The 27,585-nt window shown below is 36.8% G+C and overlaps 1 long non-coding RNA gene across 2 annotated transcripts in view; it reads left to right on the top strand.

Moving 5' to 3' along the window:
- The window catches only part of LOC142055744 (uncharacterized), a 66,821-nt gene that overhangs the window by 20,422 nt on the left and 18,814 nt on the right, over window positions 1–27,585 (top strand). Inside the window, exons 4-5 of one of the 2 annotated variants that reach the window (XR_012660027.1) lie at window positions 5,297–5,457; window positions 23,424–26,896. This is a non-coding gene — a long non-coding RNA (uncharacterized LOC142055744). Of the gene's footprint in view, window positions 1–5,296; window positions 5,458–23,423; window positions 26,897–27,585 lie in introns of those variants that run through there. The other variant, XR_012660026.1, reaches the window with a different exon arrangement.

Raw genomic sequence — 27,585 nt, 5'->3', positions numbered from 1 at the left:
ACTACAACCTCCTTTCAGTAGTTGTAGAGAGTGATAAGGTCTCCCCTCAGCCTCCTCTTCTCCAGACAAATGAGTTGTATTTGAAAAAAAGTGCACAAGTTAACCATGTTGTTCCACACTGGGGCTAGATTTCATTTAAACAGCTCACAAAAACAGTACATACATGTACTGAGCTGTGACTATGTACAATTATGACAACGATATATGCAGACGCTCATTGAACGTCTGTGATGTCATTCTCACTTAACACCAGTCACTGTGCTTGAAGGTGGTTATTGTCAGGTGTGTAAACAAGCTAGGTGCATACGCTTCTGGATAAAGCAAAAGCTGTTATAGACTGGTATAGTGCTACCGAAGTCAGCTTTAACCACAGAAACCCTTACACATTATAGTGCTTGAGATGGAAAACCAAAACAAAACAAATCCCCACAAAACCAAACCAACTTCTAAACTCTTACAGGTGCAAATTTGCAAATTCTGCTGTAGTGTTCTTCTGTGGTGACACAGGATTTTATTGACTTTGGATCACTCCATCATTTTTAGTATATGCAGGAATAATGGTCACACTTTAAAATATTAGTTGGCTTGGCTTTGATAAGCATCCAAAAACCCTGGTGCTCATTTAAATTTTGATCCTGCAAAATTGCTTTCATTGCATTCTGTCATTTTCCATTGATTTTACTTTTTTTTTCCCCCCCCTTTGGAGAAGGTCTGAGAATATCCTTGTTACCAGAACGGTCAAAAGAAGAGCAAAATATGCTGAAAATATCAAAACGTGAGAGAGAGAGGTCTTTTTCATTAAATGACACAGAATTGAATTCCACACAAACTTCATTAAATAAACTATTTTACAGTATCTTCATTTCTGAAAGACAAAGAAGTACAGAGAAGTTTTTTTATTAATTGTTTTGTTTTATCACTAAACCATTTTTACCAGAGATGTTGAGTTACATGTAAGCAATTATTTTTATCACTTTAGTGATTATTTTTAAGATGTATAGAGTACTAGTGATGGCTGAAAGAATGCTGCAAAATGCTTTTTTGATTTTCAAATACCAGATTTTAAAATCTTTCTAAGATCTTTTTTTCACATAAAGGAATTGGCTTTGTCATAAGGTCCTAGGTGCACGATTGCATTTCTGCTCAAAATTAAAATTAATATTACTTCAGGTTTTCACCTAAGATGTAGGAGATAGATTCAGATCTTGCTATGCGGGCAGATAAGGAGCTGTACCCTTTCCTCATCCCATCTCCTCTCATCCCATCCTGTTCCATCACAGACAAATTTTCTGACTCAATGTGGTTTATAATGTGGAAAATTTTAGACTTTGGGCAGGGGTGGGAGTATTAGAACAAGGTCCTAGTTTCATCTGATGCAGAATAAAAGCAGCCTTTCCAAATGTACATACAAGCATTCATTTATTTTGCTTTTTCCTGGAGAGATCTAAAGAAGTCTTGAGTTCCAAATGATGTTAGCCACTCAAAATTCATTCAGTCTTTTATCTTTCCTTTCTATCTTTATTTTTCAGCAAATCCAGCTTTCATTATGTTTTGGTGCTGTTGCAAGGAAAAGACTAGTGAGGGCTAAGTGTGAGAAGATTTAAGGACTTTGGTTATAATACACCAACCGAGATTCTTCTTATAAGCTCTGTAATTGGCAATCCATTCAGAAATCTCACTGAGATACTTCTCAATAAATAATGGTGATTTTACTTCCAAGCATGGTGATACAAGTAGAAATCAATGTAGTGGACTAGCAGCATGCTCACGTTGTGTGTTTATTTAAGATTAAAGTATGCCAGTTTCTCAAGTGGCTTAGATTCCATGTCACCCATCATTCCTCATCAAGATGTCTAAACAGCCTCTTATTTTTGCCCTTCCTTTATGCTAAGGCCACCTACACAAGAGGCTTCATGCACCTCTTCACTGCCCCTACCACAAGCCTTTCTATCTGTGAAGTCATTTATTTAGGGTATGGCTCTAGTAACCTCTCTTGCGGGTCTGGTAATGTTATGCTAGAAGGCATTAATTGGGTGTTATCAATTAATTCTTCAGTCTTTGCATAGTTTCAGCAGCACTTAAGCCACCAGATGAAAGAGTCCCCACTCCCTCCTCCCTTTATATTTTAAAAATGCAGGATTTCCCTGAAGGCGAGAGGGTTTTCTCCACTGATGTCTAAACCAGACACTGATCAGTTCCAGTATTTCAGGGAATATCTCGTTAAAATATAAAGACAGAAAAGTGCTGATGAACGTATGGCCTCAGCCATCTCAGCTAGTGAGTTAAAAGACACTGTATAGCTGTTCATGGTCATGTGTTGGACATAGCACAGCGGCAATAAGATTTTGTACAGTGCTTGCAGTGTCAGGTTGTTTCTTCTGTTTTTGTGGTTTTGTTTGTTTGCTTTTCTGTAAAATCTGTTCTAAGCAATTGTATAACCACATTACACAAATTAACAGCTGAAGAAACACCTCTTGCATTCCACATTATTCCAAATGATTTGGATTTTCCTCTGCTCACTGCATTCACCTATAATTCCCCCAAAATGAGTAATAATTATATTGTGCTACAGGTGGGAAAAACAAACTTTGCAAAATAGAGGCAACTGAAATCATTATTAAGAGACTGATTAACTTTGCTCTAGTTTAAAGCCGTTTATTCATTGTGTGGTAGGTACACTTCTCTATTGAAAACCTTAGCCAATTCATTTGTGGCAGTTTTTCTAATTCTTCAGTCAACAAAAAGCAGCCCACACTCCTGAGCCCTAACTGGAATATGGCTTTGTAAGGCAGTGTTAACAGCTTTATCAGCTCTGTGGTTAAGACAGGACCCTGATCCTCAACATCAATTTGGAGCCAAGTCCTTCGTCCTATGTTTTCCTATGTTACTTAACACAGAACTCTTGGAAAGAGATTACAAAGTTTAAGTAACCAAAGGAACAGATAAATGCACATAAAATTTTTCAAAACTGTTGAAATGGCTACCAATTATTAATAGTAACACCTTGCTGCTCTTGAAAATCTCACTAGCAAAGGGTTTCAATATTCTGTTTGGCCACCACAACATGCCTGTGGTATATAAGCTCTTTGTACAAGAGTGAAGGAGGTGTACTAGGTTATTTCATCAAGTCCATGCCAGCAGACGAGTGCTTCAACCTCTACCTTCTGGACTGGACTGCAGAGCCCAGACTTGAGCACACATATTCCTGTGAAATCTGTGCGTTTCATATAGGGACATTGAGATGCCTCTGAAAGTTGTCCTGAAGGAACAGAAAGCAGAAGTGTTTTTGAAATGCCATCTGTCCCCAAAGTGCGGGACCACCTGTGTGGACAAATATAACAGGGATTTCTCTCACAATAGTCCCCAAAGTTTTAAGTGCTAAGCAAGGTTACTGCTATAGCATGGATGAGCATACATGTCCTTTCCTTATTACCTTTCATACTACAACTCCATCCTGTTTTCCATTAGCCTGTTATCTGCACTCAGACTTCATCTGAATTACTGATGTGTTGCCAATAACATTTCCGAGTTTGCACCTAATGAGAAAAGGATTTAAATGATGCTTTCTCTCAGTGAGGTACAAATTCTTCCTCTGAGAACCCCAAAAGATTTACTGGGTTATTTCATCCACTTTGCCAGGACAAGATCTCCTCTATCACTTTATTCAGAGTAGGTTATGCAGGAATTTATCCACTACACTAAAAAAAATAGGTGAAAGGTAATGAACGACGCATCCAGTTGCCTGACTTTGGCCCACTAAAAATATAAAACAAAAACTAGTAATACAACAATTGTTGGCTATTTTAATGGGTCACACTGCTTCAGATTTCTAATCCTCTGCAGTATAGTCTTTAATATAGACTTAGAAGAAACAGCATAAGCCCAACTTTTCTGATCATCAACAAAAACAGGATTCTGGAACTGTCAAGGTCTTAAGGCTAAAGTCTTCTGCACTGTATTGCTGTCTGTCTACGTTTGTCTAACACCTAGCCCCGAGACCAAAAAAATCCATTGCATAAATCTAAGTGACAGTCTCAGCAGTAATATATCTCCCGCCACCTGACTAAGTCCAGGGAGGGGAATCAAGTCATAGTATTGTCTGGCTGGCAGTCCTAAAACATCACAAAAAAGTATCTGTGGATTTGGACCGCATTTATCTAGGGGATGAACAATACCCATATGTTCACCAGATGACTACAGAGCTGGATTGACTGAGTCAAAGTTCAAGGCCGCAACAAAGGATAACTTGTTTCTTCAGGACGACTGGCTTTGATTAGATTGCTGTTTACAAAGAAATTTTTTTAAAAATGGATATTCCAAAATATGTGGGAGGATCATTGTTCCTTGTTATCTTTTTATTTATTTTTCAGATATGTTCTATTAAATGCAATTTTTTTATGGGCTATTTTCATTAAGCATTTATTTCCATTACAGTGACTCACAGTTGCAATTATAGCATATGTAGTTCTCTTAATTCAGAAGCCAGAAAACTGAAAATTAATTCTGAATAGAAATGTCAGGGAATGTGTATGCTTACTCTCATAGTCTCACTCTGTATACATATACACCTACACATGCACACACGCGTAAAGTAAAAAAACCTTTTAATTAATTAATGCACACATGTGCGCACACATATACCTGTGCATTTATAAGTAGTGTGCATATATAAGTAAAGATATTTAGACGTATAGTAGTGATGTTTAGATGCATAAAGATGTCTTTGTGTGTGTGCATAAAATTATAATTTCACAGAATCACAGAATCACAGGTTGGAAGGGACCTCAGGGATCATCTAGTCCAACCTTTAATTTCTTGTTCTTCATCCATTAAGTTACTTAAATTTGGAAGGGAGAGGTCAGAAGAATTTGATTCTTGGTTTGTTTTTAACTTCTGAAACGAATGGGGTGGAAATATTCTGCACCATAATATCCTTAAGCAAAAAATTAGCATTCTTTTATGTTCCAAAGACTTTCTCTAAAATGCTGTAAATACCATATATAGCAAAAATGTTAAAGACTTTTAACAATTTTCCCTTGATTAATGTGTACTGTGTACTTCCTAGAAACAGTAACGATCTCAACTCTGAGCATACTTTTTAATGTTTACCTAAATGCAATGGAATGCAAATAAAAATCTCCATTCTTTTGTGCAGGCTACTTACACCTTGAGTTTAATGGAGCTACACTACACCTTGAATAGGCAAGGAAAGACAAGAGGTAGGCAGGGAATAGGTCCAAAATTTTTGCTGTTGATCTGCAGAGTACTACAGGCTGAGAAATAACTTTTCCCTCAGAGGTGGAAGGATGCAGCGTAGAATCCTGTGTTTCCATGGATCAAATGGCTTCTGAGGGCTGCACCTGGAGTGACTCACTGAAGGAAAAATCTTTCCCAAAGAGAATAATATACCTGCAGAAACTGGAAGAAAGGCTTGCTGTAAACTAGTTGTACACATTGGTAAGTTTGCTTAATCATTACCAAAGGTCTAATTAAATAATTGTTTTTCTTTGGAGTAAAATAATTTAATTGGTTAAAATAATGTTTATTTAATTAAAAATGAAATTATAACCCATTATTTAATGTAAATAATCTAAAAAGCTGGCTAGAAATGAGGTGAGAAAGCTCTCTAATTTTGAGAAAGCCACTTTGGTGACACTCACAAAATACTTAGCTGCTGTTACAAGGTCACTACATGTTGCTAGATAAACGTCTAGATGCCTGAGTGATGAAGGGATCAAAGTATTTGCCATTTGCAATGTTGTATTTATGTATATCTGTTGGAATGAGAGGGACATATTCCAGTTCAGTGGAGCCAAAAATATCACAACAATGCATGATTTTCTAACATTACAACAGAAAATAACCCCACAAAATAGTGTAGAATAAAAGCATCGCAATCCAAGTGACATAAAGATCATTATTTCTTGCAACATAGGAAATTTAGTCAGACATTGGGATTCTTTTTTTTTTCTCCATTTTTTAACCATAAGACTAGTAAAATCCTGTAGCAGGCTGTCCAGAGAGGTAGTGAGATCTCTGTCTTTGGAGGTGTTTGGCAACCTGCTCTGACCTCCTTTGAGCAGGGAGTTGGAATACGTGACCTCTGGAGGCCCAATCCATCCCTAGCTAGTCTGTGATTCTGTGATTGCATGATTCTGATGGTTTTAAAACCAGACTAAAATAATGAATTCATAATCTCGCTTCTCCTCTGTTGTTCAGGCTGTTGATTTACAATGGAGGTTTTAATATTTTTATTTATGAGTCACGTAGGCTTTTTCACCTTCTTTAGTTAGCTGCACCCCTCTGCTGCGTTTGGATATCACTACGTTGGACCCATGCATCTTTTTGTGCTCTGGGATCTCAGTAGACTCCTGTTTTTAAGCCTATTCATCAGTAAAGGGCTTGTCAGCTATTACTTCATGAACATAAGACACAACATTGATCATTCCTGAAATAGGTTGACTTTGTTTTAAATAAATAGTTTTGTCTGGCACAGACATGTCAGATTTTCTATAATTCTTCATATACATTGCAGGCAATATTTGAATATCAATAGTTATTTGAAGTAATTAATTAATCTTTCAAGGCATCTTCTAAATAAATAATAAGAATACTGTTCAGACTCCCTCTGAAAGACAATTTTAAAAAGCCAACAATAAATTAAGTTGGAGAATTTGGAAAAGAAATGTCCTTGGACCAATGTGAAAGAGCACAAACACTGTCATGAAATACCACTCCCAATAATTCTCAATACCAACTTTCAGAAACATGTACAGCCATGCATGTATGATATATATGTCTATACATACACACACACATATGCATGGGTAAACAGTGAGCTCTGTCATCATAACTGTCCTTCCTGGGATGATTGGGAGTATGCAGATGACCAAATATCAAACAAATCATTACTAAGATTCCCTAGAAGTTAATTTTCCTACACATTTGTTCTCCTGCAATTTTTCATTCACTTCTCAGAAAATAAGATCTGCAGTCTTAAGTACACTGGATCTTTTCACTTCTATCAGATTTGAAATAGCATTTGACTACTACATGAAAAAAAATCATTGGGAGGAAAGAATATCAGGACATTAAGAGGAGATTATGAGGGAAAAAAAGCCAGTGAAAACTTATTTTGGAAACAAGTACTACTACTGACAAAATACCCAAGGAATGAGATACATATGATACTTCTCTGTCATCCTAACACATATTATCCATTGAGTTTCTTTGATCTAATTACATATTTTGCCTCATTCAATGTTTTGGATGTTAGGAGTTTTGCCCAATAAGGAAGCAGAAGTCCAACCTTGCAACATGGACTTCCATGTAATATATTTATCATGTTACACCAGACTCTTACTTTTTTTTATTTTTGGAATCCAGTAGAGTATACAAACAATATAATCTGAATAACAATGGAGAAATTAAAATTACAGCAATGGATTATCCAATATTGGCATATCTATACAGAAAAATACTGAATGTTATCTTTTAACATTGAAAATAAAGTATTTACTAGGTCAGTTAAAATTTGACTTAGAACTTTAACTTTGTTAAAGGTATAGAAAATATATAAAAAATCTGATAACGAAAATTTTTTTATACATTTCAATCTTCTGCCACTCCAAGAAAAATACTTCTAAAAAGTCCAGAAAGAAGAGAAGTCACCTAAATCTTGTGCATCCATACAGGCACAAAACAATGAACTCATGCCAGCTTGAATAACTATGGTTAATGTTTTTGAAGATGACATCATATGACTACTACACCTTTGCTTTATTGAATAGTGATAGAGGTTTTTTAAAATGTAAATACTTCAAAAGCTTTTTTTACACTAATTGATTTTATTTTCTGTTGCATTATAATCATTAGAAGGCAGAACACTGATTTTAAATCAAAGATAACAAAATATAATTTGAAAGCTATTGAAACAGGTATTGTCTTTAAGCAGTTTATTTTCTTTTTTCTCTTCTGAAGCAAAGAATTCCAGCAGTCTAAATACAATTTCCAGTGTCCTGTTTTAAATAATGATTGTTTTAATCAAAGCTTTTCCAGTATGCAAACTAATAAACCCACAATTTAAACTCAGATCCAAGGGTCATACAAAGGAAGTAATTTCCAGGCCTCCTTCCTTCTATTTGCATGTCATCCATTTGAAACAACACATTTTTTAGGAACTAGTCACCCTGGTCTTCCCTTACAGTCAGTGAATCATGGCATCTAAATATGTAAGAGATTCTTTAAATGTGTAAGAGATTCATCTATTACTTTAGAGAAGCAGTTTCAAGAATGTTGGTTTAAGACTAGACTCAGGGTAGATATCACCGTACCCAACAGGAGGACTGCAGTATATATTTATACATCCTAGGTCCTCCTTATAGCTGATGGAGAGAAGCAAGCAGGTTAGGTATACTTCAGCATGGGAAATAAATTGCCATGTATTTGGCTGAAGCTACTGTAAAGACTGTCAGTTAGAAGCTTCAAAATCCAACCACTTGTATTGTAATTCTAATAAAATAAATATTCAAAGCAAGTGCAAGATAACATAAGAGTGCAAAATCATTTTGCAATAATCAGAATCAAAGAATCATAGAACGGTTTGGATTGGAAGGGACCTAAATGATCATCTAGTTTCAACACCCCTGCCATGGGCAGAGACACCTTCTGCAAGACCAGGTTGCTTAAAGCCCCATCCAATATGGCCTTTACCACTTCCAGAGTTGGGGGATCCATAACTTCTCTGGGCAACCTGTTCCAGTGCCTCACCACTCTCAGAGTGAAGAATGTCTTCCTTCTATCTAATCCAAGTCTACCCTCTTTCAGTTTAAAGCCATTACCCCTTGTTCTATCACTCCATGCCCTCGTAAGAAGTCCCTCTCCAGCTTTCTTGCAGGTCACCTTCAGGTACTGGAAAGATGCTATACGGTGTCCCCGGAGCCTTTTCTACTCCTGGATGAACAATGCCAATTCTCTCAGCGTGTCTTCATAAGAGAGGTGCTCCAGCCCTCTGATCATTTTGATAGCCCTCCTCTGGACTTGTTCCAACAGGTCCGTGTCCTTCTTATGTTGGGAGCTCCAAAGCTGAACAAGGTACTTCAGGTGGGGTCTCACAAGAGCAGAGTAGAGGGGAAGAATCATCTCCCTTGACCTCTGGCCATGCTTCTTTTGATGCAGCTCAGGATATGGTTGGCTTTCTGGGCTGCAAGCACACATTACCAGTTCATGTTGCGCTTCTCATCAACCAACAACCAACACCCCCAAGTCCTTTTCCTGAGGGCTGCTCTCAATCCATTCTTCTCCCAGTCTGTATTTGTGCTTAGGGCTGTCCTGACCCACATGCAGGACCTTGTACCTGGCCTTGTTGAACTTCATGAGGTTTGCAGGGGCCCACCTCTCAAGGTTGTCCAGGTCCCTCTGGATGGCATCACTTCCCTCCAGTGTGTAAACCGCACCACACAGCTTGGGGTCATCTGCAAAACTGCTGAGGGTACATTCAATCCCACTGTCCATGTTGCCATCAATGTTAAACAGCACCTGACCCAATACCAACCTCTGAGGAAGGCCACTTGGCACTGTTCTCCACTTGGACATCAAGCCGTTGACCACAGCTCTCTGAGCGTGACCATCCAGCCAATTCCTTATCCACCAAGTGGTCCTTCCATCAACTCCATGTCTCTCCACTTTAGAGACAAGGATGTCATGTGGGACAGTGCTGAATGCTTAGCACAAGTCCAGGGAGATGATGTCTGTTGCTCTTCCCTTATCTACCAATGCTGTAACCCCACCATAGAAGGCCACCAGCTTTGTCTGGCACAATTTGCCCTTAGTGAAGCCATGTTGGCTGTCACTAATCACTTCCTTATTTTCCATGTGTCTTAGCATAGTTTCCAGGAGGATCTGCTCCATGATCTTGCCAGGCACAGAGGTGAGACTGAGTGGCCTGTAGTTCCCTGGGTCTTCCTTTTTTCACTTTTTAAAAATGGGGATTATGTTTCACTTTTCCAGTCAGTGGGAACGTCACAGGACTGTCACAACTTCTCAGATATGATGGATAGTGCCTTAGCAACTTCATCCACCAGTTCCCTCAGGACCTATGAATGCATCTCATCAGGTCCCGAGGACTTGTGCACTTTCAGGTTCCATAGATGGTCTGGAATCTGATTTACTCCTAGACTGAGTGTTTCTTCATTCTCCCAGTCCCTGCCTTTGCCTTCTGCAACTTGGGCCATGTGGCTTGAGCACTTGCTGGTGAAGACTGAGTCAAAAATGTCATTAAGTATCTCCTCAGCCTTCTCCATATCTCGCATAACAAGGTCTCCCATTTCCTTCAGGAGAGGGCCTACATTTTCCCTTGTCTTCCTTTGATCACTGACATACTTGTAGAGTCTTTTCTTGTTGTCCTTGATATCCCTGGCCAGATTTAATTCTATCAGGAATTTAGCTTTCCTAAGCTGATCCCCAGCTGATCAGACAATTTCTCTGTATTCCTCCCAGGCTACCTGTCCTTGCTTCCACCCTCTGTAGGCTTCCTTTTTGTGTGTGTGTTTGTCCAGGAGCACCTTGTTCATCCATGCAGGCCTCCTGGCATTTCTGCCTGACTTCCTCTTTGTCGGGATGCATTGCTCTTAAGCTTGGAGGAGGTCATCCTTGAATATTAACCAGCTTCCTTGGGCTCATCTTCCCTCCAGGACTTTATCCCATGGTACTCCACCAAGCAGATCCCAGAAGAGGCCAAAGTCTGCTCTCCTGAATTCCAGGGTAGTGAGCTTGCTGTGCACCCTCCTCACTGCCCTAGGGATCTTGAACTCCACCATTTCATGGTCACTGCAGGCAGGGCTGCCCTTGAGCTTCACATTCCCCACCATAATAAATCCTTTTCCTTGCATTCTGCTTAATTAATATGAATGACTTGTTTGACATCAAAAACTTGAAAGGAAGTTCTCACAATCTACTTTCAAATCTTATGTTAAATCTACAAGTCTACTTAGCTTCACAATGTGTTTTATAACTGAAACATACTTTTGATATTTTTGTTATTATTAAAGTCATATTTATGAGTGTATATTTATTATAAGATGAACAGAAGTTTGAGAGATAATTCTGTCAATCTGATTGTCCAACACTAAGGAGATAATTTTTCAGACCTGTTTTGTACATACCGATTAAATTCTATATTTCAAAAAGAAAAATCCATATGCATATTTTATTTTATTTTTCCAGTTTTCAGTTCTTAATGACCTCAGGACAGGGTCTTTTGAGGGGATTAATGATCTGCTAGAAGATGTTCATTGCCCAAGGTATAGAGATTTAGGCTAGTCATTAATACTGGGGAAATATTTTGTACTTCGATCATTGCTGTCAAGTTTCTTAATGTATTCAGACTTTAAATAAGCTCTTAAAGACTGTGATAAAGCAAATTTCAAACCTGAAGCATCTGACAAGATTAACATTAAAACAACCTCATTGAAAAAAAAATCTTCTTTAGAATATATCTCTCTAGCCCCTTATCTATTCTTTTTTTCTTTCTATCTGACCTACTTTTCTCCTGCACTTGTCCTCTGAAGTCCTTCAGTAATCAGGCTGTACATCTATCTGAAGCCCATGGGCAAAGTTTTTGGCCTTTGGCTGAAAAACTTTAAATAGCAGTACTGTCATACAGCCCACTGAAAGACAGATAGGCATTCATGTGAACTGAACAAGTCTCTTTCTATATACATATATAAACACTGGCATACATAAGTGCATGAAAATACACAAGCACACACATTTAATTTTTTTGCTGAAACTGCTGATACACCATAGACAATTCAGACTAGGACTTTATTAAGGGTAAAGTACAGAAAATCTTACTTTGTAGCTCTGATTTGCATTAATCTGCCATTGATAACAAAAAATTGGTTTTCACTAAGGTTTTCTTGTCATGCTAAGTAAAACAAATGGAGTGTAATAGGAATTTGCCATTTAATTTCCTCCTCACTTTGAAAGAATCCAAACATGGTGACTTGAGCCTTTTTTAATCTCTGATTTAATTTGGAAATTATTGTCCACATATTGTCAGGCTTCATGTTTCTACCTGCTTCGTTTGTTTGTTTTTCAAAGGCAGGGTCAGATTTTCACACATGCAGTTGTGGGAGCACCACTTCTGGATGCAATATACTCCAACACAAGACAATAGCTGCATTGTCATCCTCATCACTGAACTTCTGCATGAGAATGTGAGCCTCCCTTTCCTTTACATCTAGGACTCAAATAAAGCCCACCTGGTGGAGAAGCCTCTGACTCAGATCAGCCCTAGGCTGCCCTGATACAGCTTGTTCCTTCTCCAGTTTATAAACTGTCATGGTGCCTTTCAGCACATCAGTCTCGCCTTGTCTTAAAGAAGGAAGACAGCATAACATCCTGGCTTAATAGTCTGCTAGAGTCTGAGGCAGTGGAAGTTTAATTTTTACCAAAGTCTATCACTGTCCATATATCCTGCCTGGTATGAAAACTGCTCACATGCATTTTAGTTAACTACATGGGGCAGTTTTCGTGTTAGGATCCAGTTAGACAAACTAGTACCTTTTCTAGATGCTTTCAAACCATGCCCAATTTAATTTGCATTTGTAATCATGGAACAGCAGCATTATGGTTATAATCATAATCTGTTGAATGAGAACATACCAATCAGCTTGAAGGCTGCTAGTGGCCACTCTGCCGATTCAATTGTCTAATTAGAGGGAGACAAGTAAGGAGGAGAAAAATTGTGTCACAGTCTGGGTTTTATTTAAGTGCTTTATTAATTTAATGAACTTTCTTTGTCAATTTATTAAATCTTTGCTGATCTTACAAGCACATGATGTTTAAATATATATAGCCTATGCTAATTTTATACTATAGTTATCAGTGTTTTGCAGTTTTAAAATATATACCCAGCTGTTAACTTGAAGTTTGTCCTCCTGTTAAATGTACCTGGAAAAGTGATAATATGTGGCTTCATATTTGTGTCTTGGTGCCTACCCGGATGTGCTGAGCTCACAAATAGGAATATATTTAATATTTTTCTTCTAAGTTAAATTATTGAAATACATCTGGAAATTTGAAGGCAGGCTGAGTTCACTCTTCCCTCAGCATCATTGCAATACATTTTCTGCTGGTTACCTTCTGCACTCCAGTATCTTCATATCACACTTTCAAAGTACCTTTGAAACTATTTTTAAGGTACTTTCTTAGAAGGTAGAACTTAGCAATTCAAGTCATGATTTGTGAGTCAGAACTATCTTTCTTTAAATGTGTCAGGTGTAGAGTACTAACAAGGTTTTTTAAAAAAAAAGAAATCTTGTTTGCTTGTAAAGTAAGTAGACATTTATAGTACTGAATGCACATGAGGAGCACATCTGTGTTTAAATATACCACATATACCTCTGTCACAGACCTTGTTTATGTAGGTAAGCCATAAAACCTACTCTGAGATAGAAAGTTCTTCACAACAAAAGCAGTAGTTCCCCATAGAGCAAGAGTGATATATGTGCCAACACAGGCTCTTTAGTTATAGCAGGGGGATCTACTTACATGTGAGTCATATGTGTCTTATTAGACCAGGTTTCTCCTTGAATAGCAGTCTGAGATAAACACCACAAGTCAAGTAAAGTCAAGTCATAGACAATGTATCACTGAGCACATCTTAGCCTACAGGCTGAGAAATTGTTAATAATCATATATAAAGATTTTGCTGGAAGCTTAGAGTTTAAAGTTAGAGCCTAAACTTATGATTCTAATGCTAGGTATTCCAGAAAAAAATAGGAAAAAAGAAGCCTACAACTACCCATAAAACCTAGGACCCTATCCAGGCGTTTAGGGTGGGATTTGGTTTATGTAATTTTCAAAAGGTTCTTGGGTAACAGAGGTATGTTTTCCAAATTATCTAGAGTATTTAAAGAAGAAAGCCAGAAATAATGAGAAGAGTTTACCCTCAGACATTTAAAATAGGTGGGATGAATAACCCACTGGAAGTGTTCATCTTTCTCTGTTGACTAAACACTATACTAGGTTAGACTAGTTATCTAGGACAATTTTAAATTGGAAGGAAAACTTTTTTTAAAAATCTGAGGATAAATGCCTTCTTTCTAAATGAAACTAATGTTCCTAACTGATTTCAAAGGAAATTAAAAGAATTCAGAAAACTATGTGCTTATCATAGAATCAGAATGATGACTGCAAACCAAACAGAAATTTAGGTAAATTTCCCAGTCTTTTGGGTCACAAACACATTTGGAGAGTAGTTTTTTCTTCTTTATATGGAACTGAATATTCAGATATTATTTACAAAGTGGATTGTTATGGCTTATTCAGATGCCAGATAGAGACCTAAACTCGGTCTTTTTCATGTTCAGTACTGTTGCTTCTTTGAAGTTTAGAGTTGTTTTTTGTTTTAAAACCACCATAAAGTGGTTAAATGGGTAGTTTGATTTAAGTTGTGAGGCATCTCACTGGGCAGTACACTAAAACACTGACTCAATTTACCAACATATGAAAATGGTGAGCCAGTCTATTCAACAGATGATCCAGAAAAGGCAAATACTTCCCAAAATAATGATGGGTGCTGTTTGATCTGATGATTCACCAGCAAGTCTTCCACCTCTTTTCTAAGATGGTGTATGTCAGTGAGCATTTTTTCCTGTGTTACAAAGGTGTTCTGCTGTTTCAGTGTGCATGTGTTGTTCATGTTTCATTCTAACCAAACTGGATGTTAATGTAATGTAGTACAAGTATCTGATGCCTGCCAGTCACCGTCCAAAAACAGGATGGCCAAATAACAGTAATGGAAGAAACAGCAGATGTGAATGAACCCAATAACCCCCAATTTTTGATCCAGTTTTAAATATTATCAGCTGTATGAATTTGAGGGAGATATGCAACCTGGACAAGAATTTGCTTTTGCTTCCAGAGTCCTTGCTTAGTGGTTGTGGCGGTAGTGATGATGATAGCAGGCCCAGAAGCAATGTTTTGAATATGTATGCCCTCCCCTCATCGCAGAGTCAAAGAAAGGTCTGTGTGTTGTGAATGAAAGATATGCAGTTGATTTAGCTCCTTGCAAGACTATTTGTTTCTCTGAAGGCATTCCTTGTTTTGATCAATAAGTTTTAATAAATAAAAAACATAACAATTGCATAAAAGAGTCTCTTTCTTGGGAAGGAATAATGTATCCTAAAAACTTGGCAAGCCCATAATCTCTACAATGTGGTATGGCTCCAGATCAAAGGCAATCCTTCCTTCTATTTCCTGGTGTATAGATAGCACAGTTGGATGATTTGTGAGATGTTTTGTCTTCTTCTAGGAACAGCCTGCATAGTAAAGTTTTGGTTGTTTTTTTTCCTCAACTAAGTGTGACCTCTTATTTCAGCCTAATAATGACAGTGCCAGTGTTCAAAGATAATTATTTAATGCTGGAGAAATAAAATGCTGTATTCAAGGCAGAAAAAGATTATATTTTTCATCCTAATTTATATAAAAATATTTTAAAGTATCTGTCCAAGAAGTTTTAAGATAAACCAAACAGTCCGGATTGTTAAAATGTTTGGGAGCTGTACAAGATTGGAAGTAGACATGACCTCTCTTGTCACTAGTGCCCTAAGTAAAACACAGATAGACAAGAAAGTGTCTTACATATCTTGGAATTATGCAGAAGTAGATTTTTCCACCATTGTCCATTCTACCTTTCTTTTACTCGAAAGAGTCAAATTTTATCTTATGGGTTATAATTCTTCTGTGAACAAAGCACACCGGATGTAAGTGCAACAACTTGAGGAATGTAAAAATATGTAAGTATTTTAGTTTGTAGGGCTGTTTTGGTTGAACTGATGTAAGAGACTGGATATTTTTTCATATATGGTAAAGTGTCTCTGAGTAGCATGTCCCATGGCCACCTTACAGAAAAGAAAATCCACTTGGACTTTTCTGTTTCCCAGCCACAATTAGGATGCCCATTTCCTAGGACGCTTGCTTCCTCTCTTCACCCTGCAGTAAATCTGAACCTGCATCATTAGGGAAGAAGGTTCTTAAGGTGCTGAAGGGGAGAGTCCAAACAAGAATTAGTCTTGCTCACTGGATTTCAATTTGCATTGTTCTTTGACATGTGAGAAATCATTTAAGGATTTCCCCCACATTTTATAGAATAAAAACCCCACTAATTAAAATGCATGTAGCTATCATTTGGGTTGGCTTGCAGCAGGACAGGACTTACATTGGCAAAAAGAAAGTAAGTTGGAAGGAGAAGAATAATTTGCATTTTACGTAGCAACAACCTTAGTCTCCTATGGCATCAAGCAGTACAATTCTACAAGATGTAATCCACTATAAAGAGTAGAAATATAATTCCATCTTTCAAGACAGTTCCCCCCAAATAGCTAAACTTTCTGCAATTATCCAACCACACCGTCTGTACACAGGAAATTGACAGAAATAATTGCTCAGCCACAATACAGAGGACACCATGCTTCATCCTTCAGATATGAGAATTCCCATTTCATAAGTTATATATAATATCTGGAGAGTGATTCTATTTATTAATTGTTTTGTCATGGATGATACAAATACCCTGTAGGGGAAATAAATATTTCCATTTATTTCTTGCATTTATTTCCAAATACGCACAGTAGGTAAGATAAATTTGTTAATCAAAGGTTGTTGCAACATCATTGGCATTAGGCTGTCCAGGTAAAGTGAACCAATGGCAATTCTGTCTTAGGCCACCTTCACCTGAAGTAAACGAACAAAGAAGAAACAATTTTTTTTTCTTTTTTTGGTGAGTGAGATAAGGTCATGTATCTTTCAATGTGAAATACAGAATATACTGAATAGTATGGGACTAAATTACATTGCTGCTGCAGTTCTTTGATAGGTATTGCCTTAGTCCTCCAGTTTTAGTTATAGCTCCATTGAGATTAATGCTTATTCTCCCTTCATTTCATAATACCTGAAGACTGGAAACAACTTGTTTAAATATAATTAAATTCTTTCAACATATTCAGTCAGTAGTTAGCCTTTGCAAACCAACATAATCACACACTTGAAGAGACAAGCACCTTGATTAAAGATGTAGATTGTTCTTGAATTGCCACTTGAGATATGTTAAAGAAACATACCTAAACCAGTCCTTAACTGTATGACTTTCTTACACAGAAATTTAAATTGCTAAGAAAGAGATGATTAATTAGAATAGTAGGCTATTTAAATGAGACAAAAAAAGTACAACAAATATTAACTACTTAATCTTGAAAATAGTTTGGATATTGATTATTCCATTATGAAGAAACATTCATTTATCAGAGTTTAATTAGGAGTCTGAGTTCACATGGTTTGTTTAACTCCATCAAGCGGAACAGCACACAAGTAGGCTATGGTTCCCATAATCAGTTAATCTGTTAACTTCTTGGTAATAAATCGGAAGCAGGAATTATTTGCAGTAAGTCTGTCAGGACACCCCCTTTAAAAAAATTATGTCAAAAAATTCAGTGTACTTTTATATTTGGTAGGCAAATTTTCTACACGAATGTTAAACTAAAAGGGGCTTTCTATTTGCAGGAATTTCCTGAAGTAATTTCAGATTCCTAGTGCTGTCAGGAATCAAAAATCAGGGATGTAACTTCTGGGAAATTATTTGAACTAACCAATGCTTTCTGAAAGGAAATCCTAAACTTCCAGCACTTCTCATTTCAGAATAAAAATTTTACAGTTTAGTACTTTTTAAAGAGAAGGAAGAGAAATGGGGGCTGGAGAGGAAAGAGAATTGGTAGCTGCAACAGGACTGTCTTGTGAAGCAAAGGTCTAGAAACAAGCAGCTGAGCTGGTTGACAAAACAATTTAGAAAAACAACCATTTCAGCAAAACAGTAGACGAAAAGCTGACTGTATATTTTGAGGCTAATGAAGACAAGCAGAAAGTCGAGATTGCTGCTGAACTTCAGGATATACCAGTGAAAGACCAGATAGGTGACGTCTGAAAGAACAGAGCTTTTAAAGGCACTAGCTGGCACTGAAAGGACTCTGGAAGCTTATTAGTTGTCCTTTCTATCCTCTCCCAAGTGCCAAAGAAATCTCTGACTAACTTATCATCTGTATTTTTTTTTTTCTTCAAAAATACTTTTGCTTCTCAGATAGAGCTTCCTATCCTGCTACAATTCCCCTTGGGAAAGGGACAACCATGCACTGTTTTCTTTTCTTTATTCATAATGCACATTCAAAAAGGCAAACGTTCATGTTGGAAAAAAACCCCAATATAAAACTCACCTGATTTTTATTTCAAGGATAATCAAAATGGGTATTATTTCTTGCAAATATTTCAGATTTGGTTTTCTTTCTTTTTTTTTCTTCCACTTTGGCAGCTGATTTTTGTACTTTCTTTTTTAAATTAGGATAAAATAATTTCTTGCATCTCAAAGTCCATTCCTATCTTTAGACTACTGTTTTGGCATATATATAGTAAAAGTCTTATGTTTCTCTCTTTAGCTTATACATGAAAGTACATCTATGAAAATTCTAAGTATATTCCTAGGAAAATTTCCATGCGTATTTAAAGAAGAAAATGCAATTCAGTGAAGCTTGCCTGAAAATATAAGAAAAAAATACAATTAAAATCTCATGGTCCCATTTGGAAAGTTAAAAGTATTCTGTAAATATTTTTGGCTTAATCAATTCTTAGTATAGTTATTAATTTCTTTATACTAACTGCGAACTGTTCAATAAATTAAAAAGATCTGTAATTTATAACATTATGAAATCCTTTGGGTTTTAGAGCCTATTAACCATTGGACTAGTCATCTGACATATGGTATCAAATAAGGTGAAAAATAACTTAAATATTTGGATATTGAAGGCAGTTTATACAGAGGAGACATCCCTCTTATTTTACTTACTATTTTGTTGCTATTTTCTTGTTTTTTTGTTTTATTTTTCTTTGCTTTGATTGAAGTCAGACTAATTAAATTAGAATAAATTATTTTTTAACTTGGAATATTTTTTCAGGAATTCAGTTTTTATCTTCACTTCCTTCTGGAAGGAATGAAATGGTCTTTTATGTTTTTGTGAATCAGTAATAAGAGTAAAAGCTTACTCTGATGATGGCTTAATGCAACACACTGGAGGAATAAATAGTTGATGAATGCAGTGATTTGACTGCACTTAATTTCAGCGAAGTATTCAACTTTTACCGATAGCCCATTCTCCTCCAAGCAACACTTACGATAATCTTCCACTTTTTCTTTGGACAACTATTTCCTCACTTTTTCAACAAAGTAGTTGCAGTGGGAGATCTACCATCCATGGAGAAATTCAAAGTGATTCACTCAGCTGAATAGAAGTTATTATTTTACACTTGATAATGACCTTGCTTGATGAAAGCACAACCTGACTTCAAAAGCAAGCTGGTGAAAAAGCAAAGTATCAGCTGTCTACCACGCCACCTGGTCTCCTAAATCCTTCTAAGGCAGTTCTTTAATCTGGGGAATAGTAGAGAGTAAGTGTTTGCTACATTGGCTCCTAACCTCCTCCTATCCGGAAACAGCCAAGTGTGTCATTTCTTAGAATACTGAATTTCCCTGTGGTACTTGGTGCAGCAAAACATCTAATGCTGCTGTCCTGCCTTCAAGAGATGACAAGGACAAATTAACATGCCCTTCCAGTCAAGCTGAACTCAGGTAGCTGTTGCCAAGGAAATGTCCCCTCGTCGTTAGAACCTGCACATGCAAAGGAGGATGGGGCTCAGTCACACTTCCCACCTAGTCCGAAGCCATAGAAAGCTGATGGGGGAAATGGTGTATGCCAGCAGACAAGACAGAGCTTTGTACATCCATTATGCTAAGTGTAAAGAGCACCACCTTGTGTTCTCAGACATACCATTTGTAAGACTGTCCTACTGTAAATCACTCCTATACATTCTTTTCTGTAGTAATTAAAAAAATGCTCTTTGCTGTGCCCCTGGGTTAATATAATTTGTTTTATTCACAACCTAAGTCATTTGCATCCCTGCAGTACACTGCTATATTATGTCTACCCAGCAGTGTTGAGGGAGCAGGTAGAGTACATTTCAAGGTGTACATAAATCCCGTTCAGGTTATTTCAAATGAAATAATAAGGTAAGTGCTATGTGGTGACTCCCATAGGGAAAACTCGTAGGAAGATAAAGAAGGGTTCAGTAAAATCAAACCTTTGCCTCAGATTCCTTAATTTAAAAAAAAGTGAGAAGGAGAAATACAAGACAGAGGATAAAGAACTGGGCACTCTGAAAACGTCATAAAGGACAGAACCATGGCCACCATGGGAATACCAACCCCTGTTTTGAAGGTGAGTACTGATATCATACTGTTCTCTCCAAGCTGATTGAAGTCACAAAGTCCAGTTATTATCATTGACACTTCTGAAAAGCCAAGGAAATTTTAAAGAACTCTAGAAGGACCTATCTTAGAAATAAAACATTACAGAAAAAGGCACAAGTCATCTAGCCCAGTTCATCCAGAGAAGGATAAGAATAGCACAAATATATATAATGGTAATATCCTCCCAGCTTCTGAGAATTTTCCGTTTAAATGGCTTCCTATTTGTGTTATTTTTCATCAATTTAGTAATATGGAAATAACAGATCTTCCAAATATTCCAAGTAGTTTACAGGTGTTCCTGTGGCAATGAACTCCATCTCTTGGTTTTGGACTTGGCTTTCACTGGTTTAATTTGATGGTTACTTGCTCTTTTAGTGTAAGAGGCAGCAAGCAGTCACTGCTATCATATCTTCCTTCATGGCACTGATAATTTCTGCAGAATTCCTAGTGACGTCTTTCCTGAGCTGAAAAGTCCCAGCCTATTTAATCAGCTACTATAAAGAAGGTGTCATTAAGAACCTTCGATCATCTTTGTTGATCATGCTTTTATATAACTGCATCATAGTCTTTTCTGTTTTGTTCTCTGTTCCTTTCCTAACAATTCAAAATATTCGATTTGAATTTTTGAATGCTGCGAGGCACCGAACTATTTTCATGCAGTCATTTGTCATGGCTTCACACACTATGTGTTTGCCAGCATAGAGTTCATTATTTTATATGAGAAAATAGGACTGTTTCTCCCCACATCTATAACTTTACATATATTTACACTGAATTCCATCTACCATTTTATTGCCAGTAATTCTGTCTGCTAAGGTCCTTTCGAAATTTTTCATGGCTGTATCTCAATTTAGTACCTTGAGAAGCCTTGTTTAATCAGATTTAATTTGGTAAAATAAGATAAGTTTTAATAGGAACTTTTAAGCAATGGAGTGTAGAGCTGAGTGGACACTGAAGACAGCAGAGAAGCCAAGAACCAAATACAAATGGGATCTGTTGTTGTCATGAGCCACAGAAACTAGTGCAAAAGACAGTCTTGGGAACTGAGAAGATACAGCTTGTCCCTTATGTATGATTTACTCTGTGTTACAAGAAACAGGACTCTTTAGTTAACCAAATATATAACTGGTACTCTGTGTCCTGGGAATAACTTGTTAGACTGTAGTCTGAATATTGGACAAGAGCTTAGAGACAGTGCTGAAATGGACTTGTATGTTTTGTCTCAGGAAGACTAAGAACCTCAGACAAAGGATGTATCCATTGCTAGCATAAGAGCCATTCTGAAAGAAAAAAAAAAAGATGGTAATAATTTGCTCAAGAGTATATGTATTCTGAGTGTTACTCAAATTCTCCCAGTGTTTTCATCTGAGCTATTTTGGGGTAAAATATTGCCCCATGATAATATATCCTACTAATAGAATCCCATGATTGCATGTATTTGAGAAAGTCTCTGGATTATTTAATATAGTCTTTCATTTTTTTCAGTACTGTACTCTTTTATTTTTCTACTTTCAATCTGTGAATAGACTTTGTAACCCTGCTCAGTTGTGAGCAGGGTGATGATAGTTATAAAATAATTTACTTTATGATGAACTAGTATATTCCCTGTTGTTTCTTTATGAAGAATAAGACACCTAAGGAAGTAATTAAACAGATGTTTATTGACATGAGTTTTACCACTTTGGAGAAATGTAAATAATGAGGTTTAACTCAGGAGAGGATTTACTAATAGTAATAGAGAGAGATTAAGTTACATATCGAGATCAATAGGGCCTAGAAACTTTATGAGCAAATATTTCATGATACTGCCATAGTCTGCATTTGTTTAGTGAAAAGATTTCAGTGCTAAAGTGACACTGTCACTTCACTGCCTTGGAAAAATGATGGAAAACAACCATAACTAGCATCAAGAAAACATTTCTTCCCAGGCAGCATAGACAGAATTACCTGTCACATATGACTCACCATTTCCTGTATCTTTTCAAACAGTGCCTCTTTGTTATTGACTAATTGGAAGAACAATAGTGGGCATACAAAATATTCTGAGAAAGATAATGAAAACCCTGGATTCTGATTGTTCTATTAAAAATGTAGCAATTCATCATTTAAAGTCATTAGTGGCTGATAACTGGCACTGTGTCTATAATACCCATTTGAGGTTTTATTGTGTTTCAGTCAACATAAAGCATAGGTTAATAGCAATAGCTGTCTGTATTAAAATTTTGATACTGCCTGTTGAAAATGGATAGTAATTTGGTGATTATTCATATTTTTAAACATTCTGCATTACACTAATTTATTATGCAAAATTAAATTAACGTGCATGAAGCACATGGATTTTGTGCTTTTTTAATACTTATTTGTGGCAGTGATGAATGCCAGATAATTTATAACATTGAAGTTTAATAATTAAAATTACTTTTATTGTTCTGTTTACTAGTTTTTTCTTTCTTCAATCTCTTGTAATTTTGCCACATGATTAGCAACAAATTTTGCACAGCAGCACCTTGTAATAAAACACAGCATGGACAATTTTCCATGCAGATTCAATCTCCGTCTATATTCCACTAATCCCTTGATTGTTCCTGGGGAAAATAATCGGATCCCTGTTGTGTTCCTGATGCACTGAGCATTCATAAAGATAATAATAAGATTCAGTACATCCAGAGGCTCAGGATATGCATCTGCTCTTTGGCCTAACTGAAAAGGGCCACACAAGGAGCCTGGTCGATCATTCACTGAAGCTTTGTCATGATTAATACAGCTTCATTTGTAGACTGTATCTACTTCCAGTGGAACTGTGGTGGTGGGTTAAACTTTCCTGGCTGCCAGGTGCCCACCCAGCCACTCCCTCACTCCCCCTCCTCAGCAGGACAGGGGGAGAAAATAAGATCAAAGATCTGGTGGGTTGAGATAAGGACAGGGAGATCGCTCACCAGTTACCGTCACAGGCAATACAGTCTTGACTTCGGGAAGATTAATTTAATTTATTACTAATTAATAACAAAGTAAGATAGTAGAAATAAAAACAAAACTAAAAATACTTTCCCTCTTTCCCCCTTCTTCCCAGGCTTACCACTCTTGACTCATCTACCTCCTCCCTGCTAAGTGGTGCAGGGGTATTCGGAATTGGGGTTGCTGCCAGTTCACAGTGCTTTATCTCTGCTGCTCCTTTCTCCTCGTGCTGTTTACCTGCACCAACATGGGTCCTTCCCACAGGCTGCAGTTCTTCAAAAACTGTTCCATCACAGGTCCTCTTCACAGGGTACATTCCTTCAGGAATGGACTGCTCCAGCATGGGTCCCCCATGGGCTGCAGTTCCTGCCAGAAAGCCTACTCCAACATGGGCTTTCCAAAGGCTGCAGCTTTCTTCAGGGCACATCCACCTGCCCCAGCATAGAGTCCTTCTTGGGCTGCAGAGGGACAACCAGCTTCACTGTGGTCTTCTCCATGGGCTGCGGTAGAATCTCTGCTCTCACTCCTGGAGCATGTCCTCCCCCTCTTTCTTCTCTGACCTTGGTGTCCGCAGAACAGTTTTGCTCACAATTTCTCACTTTTCTCTCAGAGCTGTTGTGCTGTATTTTTTATGCTTTCTTAAATATGTTATCACAGAGACACCACCAGTGTCACTCATTGGCTCAGCTTTGGGCAGTGGTGGGTCCCTGGAACTGGCTCTGTTCAAAATGGCGGCAGCTCCTGGTCTTTTCTCCCAGAGGCACCCCCTGCAGATCCCTGCTACCAAACTGTTGTCACATAAACCCATACAGATGTTAAATTAGCCAGCCAGCCAGGAGACATTTCAATTGAGAAGACACCAATGCCTTTTCATAGACTGTTCACTTAACAGTCACTGGGACGCAGCTGACATATCAGCAGGTATAGCTTAATAAAGCACTGGGGCACTGTGAAGTTCTTTGTGAGCTCCTAATAATGCACAACACTGGTATGGAAGCTCTACCCAAGTTTAGATGGTTTAGTACAGTTCAAGTTTGTTGTTATCTATAGCTGTCATCATAGAAAAAAAGGACTTCACTAGGCTTCTCCCATCTGCTCTGGCTGCTGGGTCAAATCAGATTATAGGGATTTATCTGCTCACCTGAGAACAGCTACAAGCAGAAGTCCATAGGAAGGTGCATGCTCCCTGGTCTTGCTCCGAAATGAAATACCTAAAATATCCTGTTTCTGTGCCTGTCACGGAGATGAGCATAGACTTAAATCTTAACATATACTTTCAGGCACTTCTGAACTGGATTTTAAACAGTAGTAATTCCAGATTGTATTGACCTAAAAATACGGAGTTCCTGTGGATCAGAGGTTCATTTATCTTAAGCTTCTTTTTTACTGTACAATCTACATAGAGAAATAGATGGAGAAGGGTTTTAAAGAACTTTTAAATAATGTTTGTACATGTTTAAAGGTCTTTTACGTTGCTAGCCTGATAGAAAGAGACCTTAGTGTAAACAAGATTCTGCTTTGCTATATTTTATATCTTACATAGAAAAATAGCCGCAGGGTAGGTTTTGAAAAGCTTTTAGGGATAGATTCTTTCTGTTCTTGCTGATGGTAGAACTCCCATTGACATCAATAAAAAACAAATTAGGCCAGTGCAGAAGAGTTTTGAAAATGCCTTATAAATGCTACAATATGCTATTTTGCATTTAATTACACAAATGAATCCCTTAAAATTCTTAAATCCGGAATACTAGCTTCCCTTAGGGGAAAAGGAAAAAAAGGCTATCGCATGCTTTCTGTAGTCAGAGGACAGCAGAAACATGGATCAAGTGAAAAATTAAAAAGCAATCATGGAGTTGTTAGGAAGGCAAGATTTTCATTGATGTCAGCAAGCTTTTCTACTTGAGGATAAGATAGACATCTATAGCCTGATTCAAGACCACTTAAAATCATTACAGATATTTCAGTAGTTACAGCAGGTGTTAATGGGGTCAACTGTGAATCTAAACTTTATATATCTGACTCTTACCTCCTGGAATGACCATTTGTATTCAGTATTTTGGGTGATATGAAGGCTAAGTAATTTGGCTCCTGATCTTAAACATCAGCTAAACCTTATACAGCTGTCTCCTGCTGTATGCCCATTCTGAGTGTATAATTAGAAGTAGATTTAATGTTTCTTTTGCAATGCAGCACCATGGCTCTCTTACTCCATAACCAGTCCCATGTTGTCAATAATTCAAGAGAGTTCACAGAAGGATTGAAAGATTTAAGCACTACATTTTAAAAACAGTTTACCCTTGTGCCCCTTTGTTTTTTTATCCCCGGATCCTGTAGTCATAGGGATCCCATTAGTCAGCATCTCCCCTGGCATCAGCATAGCAGTAAAACTTTAATTCTGTTATGGGTAACCTCACATACCAAACACATCTCTTGATTCATGATGTTATTTCATTGTCTTTTTCACCAAAAAGAAAGCATTCTGACATTAGCTGACTTTTACATCTGTCCATAACATAAAAAGAACAATATCCCTAAGGAAAAGCTTTGTCTGCCATGAGTCACATCACTCTGAGTGTTTTGCTTCAGTCATCTGAAACAATTATTAATTTGAAAAATAAAATCTATTCTATTTTTCTGTCTTCAAAAATCAGCAGTTTCCTATTTCTCTTTTAAGTGTTTCAAATAGTACAGACATAAAAAAAAGATTTATATATTACAGACTTACATGATTGTGCTAAAGATATTTTACATATATCTGCTTGTTAAATTAAAAGTAAATTGCACAGTGTTGAAATATAGGATTTTCTTTTACATTATAATTAAACTCAGATATCAAATATTTGTAGGGAGGATATTAGAAACACAAGCAGAAATTGAAATCTGTACGATTCCCTATAAAGAGAAATATCTTACCAAAATGTGCTTTGCAAACTACCAGCAATTTAAATAACTGCAAATAAAGTGGTCATTTTCTCTTCTGGAAGATTAGGTATTTTCCTGACATATGATAAAAATAAATGGAAAATTCCAACTGAAAACACAATAAAAGCAAATTACAAAGGACTTTATCTTTTCCAAAGAAAGGTGAAATAATAATATATTTCTGTACTGTGACAAGTTCTTCATGTATCAAGATGCTAAATCACTATGATTAAAAAAATAATTCAGGAAATTAAAAGAATTTGTTTTACTGAGCCTTTAAGTACACAAGCAGTGTGTGAGAGTAATATAAAATATAAATTTGGATATATTAACTTTTTTTCTGCATATATGCAACTTACATGGAGGAGGGTACTTAAAATCTGAAATTTAAAATGTCTTGTTACATATCCTCAGGAAAACCTTCCTTGATTTAGAAAGACTTATGTTGGCTTCATTTCAATACTATGTGAAAAAGCAGCATATGAAATGTGTGCTTGGAGAAATATTGTTAATGTCAGCATTTTGGTTTTCTTACAAATAACAGCTCAGTAACAGCAGTAATATCACTTAGAAGTTGGAAGGTTTTTGTGGACAAGTTTTTGTAATATTGAATTTTCATGAAATCTCTGACATTAGCAAGTAAAAGAAAAGTGCCTTTGCATGCTATCTCTTGCGTAAACTAGAATATCAGTTATCTACTTTGCCTAGTTGTGGATTCACTGCGAGTGTATATTGCATTAAGTTTTGTTCACAAGATTTGTTTCCTAAAGCAACTTCTTCCCCCAACATTCAGGTTTTTAGTATATTAAAATAACATCAGTAGAAAAAAGGAAATCCTCGTGCATTTCAAAAACAAAACGCTGAATTTAAAAACTTTATGATTAGTTCCAATAAAAAGCATATATTACATTGTTTAAGGCTTTAAAATATATATTAAAAAAGTGAAATCTCACACTATTTAGAGAATCATAGAATCATAGAATCATAGAATCGTTAAAGTTGGAAAAGACCGTTAAGATCATCGAGTCCAACCACTAACCTATCACTGCCAAGTCCACCACTAAACCATATCCTCAAGCACCAAAGGTCTGCTGCAAGAAATTTTCTGTTGTTCTAATTCAGTATGATGAACCCAACTATTGCTGTTATAATGAAACTATACTGAGGTGAGCTGAAACATATGGTACATACAGAAAATCTTGGAGATAATGAAAGAAATGTTCTTTGTCCAAAGTTTATGAATATATCTAATACTGGAGTAAATGGAAGCTCTGAATGAAAATCTTAGATCAGAATATAACCGTACATTTTCCAGAGACATGGTACAGTAGTACACTGAGCGCCTTACTGTACCC

Source organism: Phalacrocorax aristotelis, chromosome 3 (genome assembly GCF_949628215.1).
Source record: "Phalacrocorax aristotelis chromosome 3, bGulAri2.1, whole genome shotgun sequence".
Classification (NCBI taxonomy): domain Eukaryota; kingdom Metazoa; phylum Chordata; class Aves; order Suliformes; family Phalacrocoracidae; genus Phalacrocorax; species Phalacrocorax aristotelis.
This window is presented reverse-complemented; position numbering and strand designations above follow the sequence as displayed.